A 16,302-nucleotide genomic window follows, 5' to 3' on the forward strand; every position below is an offset into this window, starting at 1 on the left:
ATAAACGAAATAAAGAAAGGATAAATTAATGGAAATGAAAGTGGATGAAAACACAATTTGCCGGAGGTTGGGAATGATCCTACAACCGTCGCATTTTCCGTGCGATGCTCTACCAATGGAGCTACCGAGGCGCCGTTTCTCCCTCCACTTCCTTGGGCGTTTATGCTTCCTATTTATTTATTTAGTTATTTAGCGTAATTTCAGGGCCTTTACTGTATTATAGAGTAGTGTGGTTATAAGCAAAACTGGTACATTCAGCAAACAGGAGCTAATAAAGCCGCAAATTATATATATATATATATATATATATATATATATATACCATAACAAATAACAAATGGCACCTAGATATACAAAGTTAGCTATGGCGTTCGCGAGTACAGGCTGAACAATGTGAAGATAAAGGTTCCTAGTTATACAGTCCAAGCAATGACATTGAATAATTGATGATCTGCGATGGTGGCCGTCGAGGTGGGAAGCCGATTTTACTCATTGGCAGTGCATGGTACAAATGACTGCAAGAAAGCGTTCGATTGGCAAAATGGAATGCCGACCATATGAATGTGATCGTCTGGGCGCTACATACGGAGGCGGAGAAATAAGTTTTTTGCGTAAGAGCGGGTGATGAAATAACTTACGAAAAAGCCGCAGACGGAACATCTTGTGACGTGATGACAAGGACGGTAAGTTAAGGCTAGATTTCATGGCACTGATACTCGCGGTTCTATTATAGTTAGAAAGAATGAAACGAGTAGACTTATTCTGAACCATTTTCAGTGAGTGCGTTAGGTTTATTTGACCTGGATCCATGATTGAAGCAGCATACTCAAGTTTGGGTAGTGTTGGAGTTCTATACAGGAATAATTTTCAGGAAGAATGTGCTTTAGAAAAGTTACGTCCTAAGTAACCTAGCATTCGGTTAGCGTTACTTAATATATGGGCAATGAGGGTATTCGAAGTGAGATCGGAGGTGATGTGAAGGCCAAGGTAGTTGTAAGTTTTTACCAAATTTAATCAAGCGTCTTTAAGGGAGTACACAGGTGGTTCACTGGTAGTTCTTGATACACCCATGAATTTACACTTGTCAACATTTATTTTCATTAACCCTGAATTGCACCATGACAACGGCGTTAACATCAGCTTGACGCCTCGTTAAATGCTCGCCGCAAGTTATTTCGGTGTAAATTAGACACTCCTCAGCAAATAGGTGAAATTGAGATAAAACACAGGAAGGTAAGTCGTTAATATATAAAAGAAATAGGAGGTGCCCAAGCGCGGGGCCTTGTGGTACCTCCGAATAAACAGGACTCAGATTAGAGGTTACTTTGTTCCCTGGAAAAAACTGTGAACGGTTAGTGGGGAACACTATAAGGCAATACAAAATTTTAGGATCAAGGACAAGAACGAGTGTATAGTAGAACCCTGGGAGTGTTAGCCAGTGCCAGCAATCGCACACCTTGGCGGCGGATGTGCAAAATTCTTTCTGCCGCAGGCGTGACGAGAACGTCAAGATAACGTCGCGGGAACGATCCCACAACCTTCACGAAAGTTGTGGCATCGTTCGCCGCCTGCGGCAAGTAGTTATTTCATCCATTTTCATTTCCATTAATTTATTGTTACCTTATTTCATGAATTAAGCAGAACTAATTTCCTCTGTGTTGTCCTTGGTGTCAGTGTTTGTTGGCTTCTTGTGATACAATTAATAGAAATCGGGCCCCTCGGTTAACCACCTTCTCGTCTATTACATAACGAAGGTCTTGAATCCGGCAACATTGACGCCTTCAGGTAGCATGTGTGGGTTTATTCACGGTTGCCTTCACCCAAAAAGATCACGTTCTCGTGACGCCTGCTGCAGAAAGGATGTTCCATCCGCTGCCAAAATTTGCGAGTGGTGGCGCTGGCTAACTTTCCCCGGGTTCTACTAGGAAACTTCAATACCTAAGAGAGTGGATGGGCAAATGGCACCGCGGTAGCTCAATTGGTAGAGCATCGCAAGCGAAATGCGAAGGTTGTGGGATCGCTCCCTCCCCCTCCCCCCTGTGTCAAGTTGTTTTTTTTTTCATCCACTTTTATTTTCATTAATTTATCGTTTCTTTATTTCAGTGATTACGGACAAGCAATTTGTCCTGTGTTGTCCTTGGTGTCAGTGTTTGTTGGCTTCATGATGTGACTAATAGAAATCGGGCCCCTCGGTTAACCCCCTTCTTCTGTATTATATATTATGAATCAGTAGGAAAGAAACCTAGGCGCCCGATTTTTGTTCCGAGAGGGCCAAAACATCAGTAAAGTTCGGTAATTTTCCTAAGTGATTCTATTCTTTTAAATATATATATGCGACCCTCTCAATGGCATCCTAACTACAGACCAATATCTTTTTCAAGCGCCTGTTGCAAAACTTCTGAAGGTGTATTCAAGCTTCCTTCATCGCCTTCACGGCAATAATTTCTTTGTAGATGATCTACATCCTTTTAGCAAAACGCATTCTTAGACTCAAATTTTCTCATGACATGTACCAATCACTTGAAATTGATTGTATATTATTACATCTTCAAAAAGCATTCGAGAAGGTTTCGTAACGTTCTTCTATTGCGTAAACAGTCATTACTCGGAATACCTGGTAATATTATTCGATGGCTCCGGCGCTACCAACACGTTAATTAATGGGACCACGTCGGCGACAACTTCTGTATCGTCAGTGGTTGCTCAAGGGCAAGTGGCGGAGCCAGTGTTACTTGATATATATATATATATATATATATATATATATATTGTTACGCTTCAGTAAAACGAAGACCGGTGAACGGCTTCCGGTTACGGACGGGAACAGAGGAAGAGCACGACGCTGATTTCATCAACCAGCTGGCCGCTCTTGTGCTCACCTTCGCGACCTAAAGTTAACGGCCCTTCATCGGTAAGGATGATAAACGGTCTCCTTTGCGCGTAACAATACATGTAACTAATTAGGCATAGACATAACGTCAAGATCAGGATTTATGCGGGCGACTGTGTCGTACATAGAGTAATTATTGATGATTCTGATGAGTTAGCGTTACAGGCAGACCTCTACAAAATATACACTTCGTGCAGTAAATCGCTTATGACTTCAAGCATTGCTAAGTGCAAATATACCCGATTTTCTCGGAAACTCAGATGACATTCAGTCCATTGTCACTTGAATAATCAGCCCCCCCCACAGACAATCGAAGTAAACTATTTAGGCGTAATTTTTTCGTAGGACCTAACTTCTAACCGCCACAGAAAAGCAATAACTTTCAAAGCTAAATGCACGTTTAACTTCAACCACATAAGCTTTAGAAGTACACTTGAAGACGTAAAGGAACACTTGTATATATCTAACAGTTGCCTTATTCTCGAGCACGCTTGCTCTGTCTAGGACCCGCACACCCAATATCTTGTGGGGACGCCTTATATTATGTATGTATATGCATCCAGTGTTAGCATATGCGCTCTTTTACGTAGTTCTAGTACGCCCTATTCCTAGCGACAAATGTGGTCCTTGTGCTTACTACATTTTAGACACTTTTGGTAGTCTGGCGTTTCCTTGTGGACGGCAGCATTTTAGATTTTATTTGAGCTCACTTCGATAATCCTTTGTATTGCTATCACTGCTCCCCCTACTATAATGTTCTCCGGTGAATCGAGGTATCGGGGTGAGGTATCGAAAGAAAGAAATATGAACGAGAAAAAACGAAAGCAAAGTACCAGATCTTTATTTGTCTTAACCACAAAAAACCAACAGGCAATAACAAGGAAAGCACAGACAAAGTATTGGAAGTCTGAATCAAAGTGCAGAAATGATAAATAACTGGAAAGTTGAAAGCGTATGAAAAAATTCACCGACAATTACGATACTACCTAAAGCAAAATTTGAGCGCTGCTCTGTACGTGTTTTTATTTCGCGATATATTGGCTGGTGCGGACAATCTGTCTCGTGCGGCAAGTTGCGAACGGAGCGAAATGTGGCGCGACTGCCTCGCTAATCGGAAGATTACGAGAAGCAGCGCGTGGGTGACGCGTGGGCGCGATTAACAGCAGCCGCCGCAGACGGGCCTCCGCTCACATAGCGCTTTGTTCACATAGAGACGACTCGCGCTACTCTGGCGCCGTCTCCAGCAAAGCCCATCGCGAAGCCCCTTCTGCGCGGCACTACGCTTTTCTTCTCACGCTTTCGCCATACCCTTCTCCTCCACGTTCCAACTCACGATTCCGCTGCACGCTCATCCTCCGCTTTAGTTCTCGCGCTCTCTTGTCTATCGCCGTCTTTCATCTCCCGCTGCGCTCTGCGTTCACTTTCATCCTTCCCGGTATTTGTCCGCTTGGTTACGACAACCAAGACTGACGCCGATGCTCGCCGCAGTAACAAGCGCCTAAGATCTGTGCTCTAAACAAACTGGCCGCATGTGGGATACCAACCGATCGCACAACGTGTGTCACGGTCCTAGCAATTGCGCTACCACATCGCCGATGTGCTGTGCACTTATCCACTAATATGTATATCCCACAAAGTGGACGGCAAAACGGCGTCGCGGTAGCTGAATTTGTAAGATCACTGGAGGCCTAATGCGAAGACAAGGGTTCATTGGTTTGTATCGCACCTGCGGGCAGTTGTTTCTTCATCCATATTAAAATTTTCATTTTTTTATCATTTGTACAGTTCAAATAAATCTGCAAATAGTTTTCTCTGTGCCTTCCATGGTGTTATGGTCTTACTTTAATGCTGTTCGCATTATTTACTTACTTGGGACGTTTTGAACTTTATCTATCTATCTATCAGTCTATCTATCTATCTATCTATCTATCTATCTATCTATCTATCTATCTATCTATCTATCTATCTATCTATCTATCTATCTATCTATCTATCTATCTATCTATCTATCTATCTATCTATCTATCTTACGCGGATCCAGTGGACCAAGTTGTTTACCAGCTTGTACCAGAAGGTATGCTCGTGGTCGTGATTCCGGCAAGGTCGCTCTATCGTCATCATCTCAGCATCGACATCTGACTTTTGTCATATTGTCATCATCACGCCTTCTACACCGACACAGTTCGCCAAGTAGGGCGATTAGGTATGTGGTTATGATGCCGTCGTCGTCATTTTATCATGGTCGTTCTAGCCTCATCAATAGCTTCTCGTCATGCCATAGTTGTCACCTCATCGCCACCATGCAGCCTTCACGATACAGTTGTCGTTACGCCATTGCCGTCATAACTCGTCGTCATATGTGATTGTTCTCATACCACTGTAATGCTATCGTCGTCATTATGACGTTGTCACACAGTCGTCTTCAGGCATCCCCTGTGGTCGTACTGCGGTCGCGCCGTTCCATCATCGTCACAATAACTTCGTCATCCGACTCTTTTTGTGCCATCGTCATCATGTCATTGTCGTCACACCATCGTCGTCATACTATTGTCATCATGCCGTCGTTGTCGCGTTGCCATCTTGGCATCGTCAACACTTCAGTAACGTCATCCCATTATCGTCATACTACTTTCGTCATTCCATCGACGTCAATCCGTCTTCGTCATTCCATCGTAATTAGGACGTGATCACTCAATGGTCATTACACTCCCGTAATTGCGCCGTCCTGAGAAAGTCAATATCACGCACCTATACCCATGCCATCGGCACGATGTCATCATGGTCGTAAGACTCGTTACTCTAACTTCGTCATCCGACTCTCCTCGTGCCGCCCTCATGGCACCATCGTTGTTACACCATTGGCCTCGGGATACAGTCGTCATCACGCCTGTCATGGCTTGCCACGCGTTCGCCGTCGGAGCGAAGTCGTCGACGGGGCATACAAGCCATACCGTACCCAAGCGAACAGAGCGAAGCGGTCAGATTCGGAAGAAAGAAAGCAGATATTTATCGACTGGCAATGATACACAAATTGAAAAGAAATTACACAAAAACACTAACACACATGGACTTAATATAGATCAATGATGGCAACAAAAGAAACACAAAGGGCAATTAACAGTGGAAGTAAAAACTAACACCACACAGGAATTCACTTAACACTGGCCCACTAAAACATAGTGCAAAAGAAAACAAATGGGCATACGCATGGCCGCGCAGCAGCATCAGCAAGTCCATAAACCGTGGAGCCGACGGCAGAGCTTTCCAGAAGAACGCTGGCGAGCCAATCTTGTTGCAGTGGATGTGACTGCTGTGCTGGGTTTGCACGGAGTCTAGGTCTGACGACTTCCCTCGAGCAGGCTGCGCTAACATGAAGGGAACAACGGTGAGCTTCGTTGCAGATGTTGGTTTATTGACCGCCTCTTACGTCAACTAGTCACTCGGTGTTCAGACGCGGCTAGGGGGCCCAGCCGATAGTGGACGGCACTAGCCCCTCGACGCTACTCAGCAGGTTATAGGTTCAGATTCTAAACTGAAGTAACGACAACTTGATTAGGCCAAGTGGATTCATATAAATCTTGAAGCAGCGCAAAAAAGACGGGGATAACAATCGTCCTGTTGTGTGTGCTTTCGATTGTGCTCGTCTTCTTCGCGCTGCTTAAAGTTGTACTTCTAGACTGCTTAGCTAGGTGTAAAACCTGCGCGTAAATAACTTCTCCTTTCCCTTTTTCCCTGGGCCGTGGAATGGCACATATGGGTGGCGATCCAATCAAGTTGTATCAATTGTATTACATCAAGTCTATCACGACTCCTCCCAAGGTCTTGTCGGCGCCCCTTTTAATTAGGGGCGAGGGAACGGGTGCCTCCCCCGCTGTTAAAGGTCGCGCACTTGTATTGCACTACACAGACACACACGAACAACACCCTTGAGTCCATGGTGGACCTCTATTGCCCGCTCACGAACACAGAAGAAACAACGGCAGCCAGCCATACGGCGGCAAACCCTCTGACAACACATACACGGGATTGCCCCCAAACATCACATAGTTCGGGGTATCGCAACTCCTCCCACCTTAGGAAGCTTCTCCATGCACGCGCGGGGAAGAGAATGCACAGGATTTCCTACAAGAAACTCTCGGGACGTGAAGGTCTCGCCAACAACAACAATAACAACAACAAAATAATCTCTAAACCTGCCTCGACATTTTCGGCCGCTTGCCTAAGAGGCCAGCCATACCCGTGTTGCTCAGATCAGCTCGCCGGTTTCTGCTCCTACGACCTTTCGGCGCCCATCCATCGGTGCTTCGCCGACTCGAACAATGCCGCACCATGACGACGCCATTGCCGTCATACACTCGTCGTCATCTCATTGTCACTGTCATGCCATCGTCGTCATTGCATTGTCATCCTAGAGTTGTTGTCACGCACATGTTCGTGGTGATGCCATCGTGGTCGTTCCATCGTCATGATTCAAGTTTTCACATCCAGCTATCGCCATGTATTGGTCGGCACGCCATCGTCATGTGTTGTCGCCATCACCACGCGGTAGTTTTACCATCATAATCGCTTCAATAACGTCACCACGTTGTCCTTATTCCGTCTTCTTCATAGCGCTTTCTTCAGTACATGGACGTAATTCCTTCTTCATCATTCTATCATAATTATGCCGCTGTCATGCCGTCTTCATGGTTGCGTCATCGTGAAACAGTCGCCAGCTTCATGCATGTTTTCAGCATGCTTTCGTCGTCGTACCATCGTCGTCATTTCAGCTTCGTCATCAGGCCGTCGTCATACCTTCGTCATAATTTAATTATCATCATGTTGGTGTGGTCACTCTGCCACCATTTTACCATCTTCATTATTTATCAATGGTCATCTCAATGTCGTCATGCTGTTGTCGTCATAAAGACTTTGTCGCTGAAATGATGTCATTTCTGCACCGTAATTGCAGAGTCGTCAGGGCTTCGGTGTCATACATTCGTCATGAATGGGTCGTGCTCGTGGGCGACCTTGGCAAGCGAATTCCATGGCAACATGGTAGAATAGGAGATTGTCACATAAAGCAGCGGTGACCTTCCATTCAACGGAAAAAGATCGGCGCTGTTCAAGTGTACCTCGCTTACAGTATAGAAATAACAGCAGTCATTGGTCGGGAGAAGTTTGTAAAATTCAACGTAAGGTTAATTAATGGCGAGGGCGGAATTTCACAATGGTCAGTCGTGCTGAAGTGTGCAACGTTTTCTTAGTTTCCCGTCTTACGTATGCGCTGGAAGCACTGCACTGCTCACGACTTCGCATTCAGGCACTTTATCGCGTATATGCAACATTTATTTGGAGCTAGAGTTGTCAATCGATGCGGCCTGATAATCTGTTCCTCCCCGTTGAACGCGGTGGCCAAGAATTAGTCAATTTCTGTGTCAATATTGTTTCTCACCCGTTTTTCTTTCGAGAGAGTGACCATCCGTTTTTGCGTGAAATCTTACAACTTCGATTAGTTCATTATTTTCCTAATAGAGCAGTGTCATCGGATGCCAAAGATGTCCCACAGGCTTTTTCGGGCTTTCTCAAGGAGGTCGTTGACTCATTTCCTTTCTTGAAAGTTACATTCAGCCTGGAATAGATTTACACTGCGAGTCGCAAAGTAATTTCTATGATACTGTACCTTTGTATCATGCTTTGTACCAGATCATTTGTATCGTGCACCTTACTTAAGTCGGTCTTATGAAAATGTAATAAGGCAGGTGCGTAAAATGTGTATACATACTGGAGTAAGAACATTTTTCTTAAACTTGCATTGGGAAACACTCCCTGTTAAAACAAATAAATTCAAGGAGCTGCTTTATGCAGTGGTCAACGAACTGTCCACTTGTAGGGATTGTTGTGTTTTTGGGGGGACATTCTCAAACGGACCCTTAGGAAGGACATTGACATCATCATCAGCAGCAGCAGCAGCATGGTCACGCCCACTGCAGGGCAAAGGCCTCTCCCATTTTTCTCCAACTACCCCGGTCATGTACTAATTGTGGCCATATTGTGCTGCAAACTTCTTAATCTTATCTGCCCGCCTAACTTTGTGCCACCCCCTGCTACGCTTCCCTTCCCTTGGAATCCAGTCCGTAACCCTTAATGACCATCGGTCATCTTCCCTCCTCATTACATGTACTGCCCATGGCCTTTTATTTTTCTTGATTTCAACAAATATGTCATTAACTGGCGTTTGTTCCCTCACCCAATCTGCTCTTTTCTTATCCCTTAACGTTACACCCATCATTCTTCTTTCCATAGCTCCTTGCGTCGTCCCCAATTTCAGCAGAACCCTTTTCGTAAGTCTCCAGGTTTCTGCCTCGTACGTGAGTACTGGTAAGGCACAGCTGTTATACACTTTCCTCTTGAGGGGTAGTGGCAACCCGCTGTTCATCATTTGAGAGAGAGAGAGAGAGACAACTTCATGTAGTTGCCTGCAGAACGACACCATGACTAAATGGCGCCGTGACGCGGGCCCTGACGTCTTCTCAGCGGGTGGTCTCTACTCAACTCCAGCGCGTGTTACTCCCGCGGTTGGTCGCCCTGTGGGGCAACGTTCCGTCGGTTTCGCTCGGCCTTTGTCTTTCAAGAGCCGCCGAGACCTGCTGTACGGCCCAGGTTTGGCTTTCGTGGTCGTAGCATTCCGCCGCAGCCGCGAGTCGCGGAGGAATCGTTGTACTTGTCGAAGCCTCATTGGGGAACTTGGTGCAATCCCATAGGATGTGCGTCAAGGTGGCCCTCTCCCGCTGGCACACGTGGCACACATCACTCACATATAATTTAGGGTATAGATGAGTCATTAATACTGGGGTGGGTAAAGAACCAGTTTGCAATTGTCTGAACAGCACCGCCTCCACTCGGCTCAGCCCCGGGTGCGGGGGTGGGAAAGTCCTTCGAGCCAGGCGGTGGAACTGGGTAAGTTCGTTGAACGTCGTAATGCGGTCCTTGGCACTACACCACGTTGGACGGTCGGTTGCAGCGGCGCGGTTGGTTAGCGCTCGCGCCACTGCGTGTGCCGTCTCGTTGTGGTTATCGTGCTTCTCGGACGCATCGTTGCCCGCGTGCGCCGGGAACCACTTGATTCTAACACACCGATTCTGTCGTTGCAGGTCAGCCGAGCACAGAACGCGCACAGCCTCACCGCACACTTTGCCCTTTGCATAATTCCGCACTGCACTTCGGGAATCGCACAACACCGTCTGGCACCCGGGGTCGGCAATGGCCAGGGCAATGGCCACCTCCTCCGCCTGACACGCCTCGCGGACCCGTAAGCTCGCCGATGCCCTCGTCGCGCCGGACGACGCCTCGATGACGGTAGCTACGAACGCCGCGCAGTCTCCCTGGTATTCTGCCGCATCCACGAACCTTGCGTGCTCGTCCTTGGCGTGAAAGTCGATGAGGGCCTTGGCCCTCGCCGCTATTCTCTCCTTGTTGTACTCCGGGTTCATGTTTCTCGGGATGAGGTCCACCCGAATCCGGCGCCGGGTTCCGTCCGGGACAGAAACGTCGCTACTCGCCGCTTTCGCTGCGGGCGTGAAGCCCAAGTATTGAAGTATGCGCCTGCCGGCTTCGGTCATAGAGAGCCGCTCCAGCTGGGCGGTCCGTTGCGCTTCCGCAATTTCGTCGAGGGTATTGTGTACCCCCAGGCTCAGGAGCTTGTTGGTGCTCGTACACTCGAGTAGTCCGAGCGCCGCCTTGTAAGCTCGGCGTATCAGGGCGTCGATTTTATTCCTTTCACATTGCATCCAGTTGTGGAAGGCTGCAACGTAGGTGACGTGGCTGATTACGAAGGAGTGCACAAGCCGAATCAAGCTTTCCTCCTTCATCCCGGCCTTGCGGTTGGCGACCCGTCTGATGAGACGTATTGCGTTGGTAATCTTGGCTGTAAGGCGGGAAATAGTCTCGCCGTTGCCCCGTCGCTTGTCTATGATCATGCCGAGCACCCGGATCTTGTCGACCTCCGGGATCACGTGGCCGTTCCTCGTCACGATCTTGATGGCCTCGTAATCCCTCGCTTCGCTCTTCTTACGTCTGACGTATTTCGGTGGTAACACCAGCAGTTCTGACTTGCTCGGTGAGCAGATCAAACCAGAACCGTTCAGCTGGTCTTCAATCGCGTCGACGGCTTCTTGCAGCGTGCTCTCAATGTGACCATCGCTGCCTCCCGGAACCCACAGCGTGATGTAATCGGCGTAGATGGTGTGCCGGACGCCCTCGACGCGAGAGAGTCGCTTGGCCACCCCGATCATGACGAGGTTGAATAACAACGGCGAGATGACCGAGCCTTGGGGGGTCCCGACACTGCCGAGCCTCTTCTCTTGGAGCCGTAGATCGCCGGCGCAGAGCTCAGTAGTCCGTCCCGTCAGAAAGTCCTTGATATAATTATATGTTCTTGCGCCCATGTTGAGTCTGGACACCTGGGCTAGGATTGCAGAGTGCTTCACCTTGTCGAAGGCGCTCTGCAGGTCCAGCCCCAGAATGGCCTTGTTGTCTTTCGTTAGGGTATCTTCGTCAATTATATCTTTCTTCAACAGAATCATCGCGTCTTGGGTGCCGAGGGAACGCCGAAACCCGATGATCGTGGTGGGGTATAGTCCCGACTCCTCCAGGTAATCCTGCCACCTACACATGAGGACGTGCTCCAACACCTTGCCCACGCAGGACGTGAGCGAGATGGGCCGGAGGTTGTCCGTGTTCGGCGGCTTGCCTGGTTTGGGGATGAGTATGGTCTTGGCAGTCTTCCACTGCTGGGGCAGTGACCCCGCACTCCAGCACTTGTTGTAGTAACCGGTGAGGTTTTCGATGGCCACATCGCTGAGGTTCTTGAGCGCTCTGTTCGAGATGTGATCCGGGCCGGCCGCCGACTTGCTGTTTAGTTCGTGCAGGGCCGCTCGCACCTCCTCGACGCTGATGTCGCGGTCAAGCTTCTCGTTGGCTTGACCGCCGTACTCAGGATGCCTTTCCGTGGGTGTAACCGGAAGATACTTGCTGTTTATGCGTCTGATTACTTCAGTTTCCCCGTTTTCCTTGACTGCTCTATGAATGATCTTTGCGAGGCGGTCGCGTTGGTGGGACTTTGTTTTAGTCTCGTCGAGCAGATGCCGCATCAAGTTCCAGGTTTTGCCGCTATGCATCTGCCCGTCCGCAGCATTACAGATTTCGTTCCATTGTTGCGTGCAGAGCAGCCGACAATGAACTTCGATGGCGCGATTCAGCTCCGCCACCTTCTTCCTTAGGCGCCGATTTAGTCGTTGCTTCTTCCACCTGTTAAGGATAGATTGCTTTGCTTCGAATAAGTGCGCGAGGCGGCTGTCAACCTTGTCGACCTGCTCATCCGTTTCTATGATTTTGGTCGCCTCCTTGACCTTCCCCGCGATGTGAGCTGACCATTCTTCTATGTTATTGATTTCCTCCCTCTTCGTTGGTAACAGGCTACGGAAGGCATCCCAATCCGTAAAATAATGTTTTCTGGTGTCCTCCGAGGCCTTGACCTCTTCCGGTATGATGACCTCTACGATGTAGTGGTCGCTGCCGAGCTCTGACCCCGTGTTGCGCCAGGAGATATTCCCCTTCTCGTCGTTCTTCACGAACGTGAGGTCCGGCGTCGTATCCCTGGACACAGAGTTCCCAATCCTTGTAGGATCAGTCGGGTCTGTGATGAGGGTGAAGCCCAGGTCTAATGTGTCTTGGAACAGGTCTCGCCCCTTGGCCAATTGCTTGTTATATCCCCATGCCGGGTGTGCCGCGTTGAAGTCCCCGCAGGCGACGAGCCCATTCTTATTCTTCTGGTTATTTCAGTCTCATGATCCGGATCCGTGGTCACTACCTGACCTAAGTAGATGTATTCCCTTACCACTTGCAGTGCCTCGCTACCTACCGTAAACTGATGTTTTCTTCCGAGACTGTTAAAGATTACTTTAGTTTCCTGCAGATTTATTTTTTAGACCCACCCTTCTGCTTTGCCTCTCCAGATCAGTGAGCATGCATTGCAGTTGGTCGCCTGAGTTACTAATCAAGGCAATATCATCAGCGAATCGCAAGTTACTAAAGTATTCTCCATTAACTGTTATCCCCAATTCTTCCCTATCCATGTCTCTGAATACCTCCTGTAAACACGCTCTGAATAGCATTGGAGTGATCGTATCTCTCTGCCTGAAGCCTTGCTTTATTGGGATTTTGTTGCTTTCTATATGGAGGACTACGGTGGCTGTCGAGCCGTTATATAAATATCTTTCAGTATTTTTACATATGGCTCATCTACACCCTGATTCCGTAATGCCTCCATGACTGCTGAGGTTTCGACTGAATCAAACGCTTTCTCGTATTCAATGAAATATATACATAAGGGTTGGTTATATTCCGCACATTTCTCTGTCACCTGATGATTGATAGTGTAAATATGGTCTATTGTTGAGTAGCTTTTACGGAATCCTGCCTTGTCTTTTGGTTGACAGAAGTCTAAGGTGTTCCTGATTGTATTTGCGATTACCTTAGTAAATGCTTTGTAGGCAACGTACAGTAAGCTGATCGGTCTATAATTTTTCGAGTCTTTGGCGTCCCCTTTCAAATGGATTAGGATTATCTTAGCGTTCTTCCAATATTCCGGTACGCCCGAGGTCATGAGGCATTGCGTATACAGGGTGGCCAGCTTTTCTAGAACAATCTGCCCACCATCCTTCAACAAATCTGCTGTTACATGATCTTCCTCACCCACCTTCCCCCTTTGCATAGCTCCCAAGGCTTTCTTTACTTCTTCCGGCGTTACTTGTGGGATTTCAAATTCCTCTAGATTATTCTCTCTTGCAATATTGTCGTGGGTACCAGTGGTACTGTAATATCTCTATAGAACTCCTCAGCCACTTGAACTATCTCATCCATATTAGTAATGATATTGCCGGCTCTGTCTTGTAACGCACACATCTGATCCTTGCCTATTCCTGGTTTCTTCTTCACTGCTTTTAAGCTTCCTCCGTTCCTGAGAACATGTTCAATTCTACCCATAATATACTTCCTTATGTCAGCTGTGTTACACTTGTTCATTAACTTGGAAAGTTCTGCCAGTTCTATTCTAGCTGTAGGGTTAGAAGCTTTCATACATTGGCGGCTCTTGGTCAGATCATTGACATCACTCCATAGTCAATTGGGTTTCTGCCGTTTAAGATTACTGGCAGTCATCTCTCTGACATGTTCATAGCACTGGGTTTATACAGCCTATGAAGATGTAGACTATGTGATTACCATGCCGAAAGCCCGCGATCTGCAAAATCCGTCTTTCGTGATAGTGCAGCTTATGTGAGAAATGTGTACGCTGCGCAGGAACTTCCGCTTGAGTGGGTCAACTTGCTGGACGTTGTGGATGTGTGTTTTACCGAGTTTTGAGTATGTAGCTGCGCCCATTCTGTAATATATATATTCAGCTTTGTTTTCCATGTAATAAAGAAAAAAAAGCAGCAGTGACCTAGCGGTAGAGAATCCGCCTCGTTTTTCCTATACCCGAAAGTGTCCCCACCTCAGTAATAATAATAATAATAATAATAATAATAATAATAATAATAATAATAATAATAATAATAATAATAATACCTTTATTGCCAATGATCAAATCAGTACATTCAGTCAATCATTCATACAGGCCTGCCAAAGCCTTTGAAGGCTTGAGCGGCAGCGCCTGGCAGGCAGCAAACCATACACGGTACATTGATAGACCAGTTATAAGCAGCGAACTCAAGTATAGAACGCCAAAAAGGTTATTAGAATTTATACAGTGTCTATGAAAATAAATTTCATTGACCATAATGAAACATTGAAGTACAGCAATGCGTGTGAACAAAAATTGCCATGAGATAATGCATAACCATATACCAGGCTGACCTTCATGGTGCAAAGGAATTGCACAATCACATGCACGAACACAAGCAATAACGGTAAATAAACGGAATAAGTACGCCTTTACGAACAGATACGCCTTAGCAGTCTCTATATATATTTCGTTTTTGCAAAGAAGGTGCTGTGCGGTAATTTATTGAAGTAGGTGGGCACATAATGGGCCCGAGCTCTAGTGCCGTACCTTGTGGAACAACGTGGCCCCCAAAAGGGGTCCCTGGGCCTTAAGCATCGGGAAGCTGTGTACGGAACTAGGAATTGACTGGACCAGAAGTGTTTTAAAACAACCGTTTGCATGAAAAGATTGTTGAAATTCGGCATCGAAGGTACTTTGAAACGGTCTGTGTCAGCATTCAGGTTCAGATCATAAGATATGTTTTTTAAGAGGGAGTGCAGTATCGCATTTATTCTGTTGTGCCAGCGGACAGCACAGTGCCCGTAAATTCTTATTCCATACCGGAGTAGACTGTAGCCTAAAGCATGTGTAAAGTACAGTAGACAGGATACGGCGTGAAGTTTTTTACAAACGTAAGCAAGGTGGCTGTTCCAAGAAAGGTCACTGTCAAGATATAAACCACTATATTTTACAACAGATGAGTACTGTAATGGTCTAGAAGAACAAGCTGTACAATCTGAAGAATGCAAAACAAGAGGATAGTCAAGGGCTACCCTCCTTAAAGGATTACGGAAGCAGATTAATTGCGTCTTAGATATATTTATATTAATTAGTTTGTTCCGAAACCAATCCATAGCTTTTGTGGCAGCAGACTGTAATGAAGCAATCGCATCATAGTAGCTGTGGGCAGAAGTTACGATCATTGTATCATCGGCGTATTGATAAAGAGAAACGGGTATCACGCTAGAGAGGTCATTTACAAAAATATTAAATAATAACGGGCTGAGTATAGATCCCTGCGCAACTCCAGCATTAATAATAGAGAATGCACTACGAACTTGCCCAACTGAGACGACCTGACGCCTACCCCGAAGGAAATTTGCTAACGACCAGAAAGCACCCCGAAATCCTAACATGAAAAGCTTATTTAACAGCAGACCATGATGAACACTGTCAAAAGCCTTGCTATAACCAAGAAGGAGCGCACAAGCAACTTTATTATTATCGAAAGCTATATTCAACTGATCAGATAAATCTTCCAGAAGTGTTTGAGTGCTTTTGCCGGGTCGGAAACCATACTGACTAGGCGACAAAATGCTGTGGGCATCCAGAAAGCTTGTCATTGTTAACAATAAGTGTTTTTCAAGTATTTGAGCGATAGAAGGCAGAATTGAAATGGGGCGATAATTTTCAATTTTATTACGCGCACCGCTTTTATAAAGAGGTATAACTTTTCCTGTTTTCAGTTTTACATGAATTTCACCACTTGAAATTATGCGATTAAGTAGTGCTAGCAAAATTTCTTGGATGTATTTATATGTTCTGCGCAACTAATTAATGGAAATTCCGTCAATTCCAGGAGATTTATTACATTTTAAATTGAATATAA

At 46.4% G+C, this 16,302-nt stretch overlaps 1 protein-coding gene across 1 annotated transcript in view; it reads right to left on the minus strand.

Annotated features, from left to right (window-relative positions):
- The window catches only part of LOC142583408 (cell adhesion molecule Dscam1-like), a 680,687-nt gene that overhangs the window by 658,725 nt on the left and 5,660 nt on the right, over positions 1-16,302 (minus strand). The window lies entirely within an intron of this gene.

Source organism: Dermacentor variabilis, chromosome 5 (genome assembly GCF_050947875.1).
Source record: "Dermacentor variabilis isolate Ectoservices chromosome 5, ASM5094787v1, whole genome shotgun sequence".
NCBI lineage: Eukaryota > Metazoa > Arthropoda > Arachnida > Ixodida > Ixodidae > Dermacentor > Dermacentor variabilis.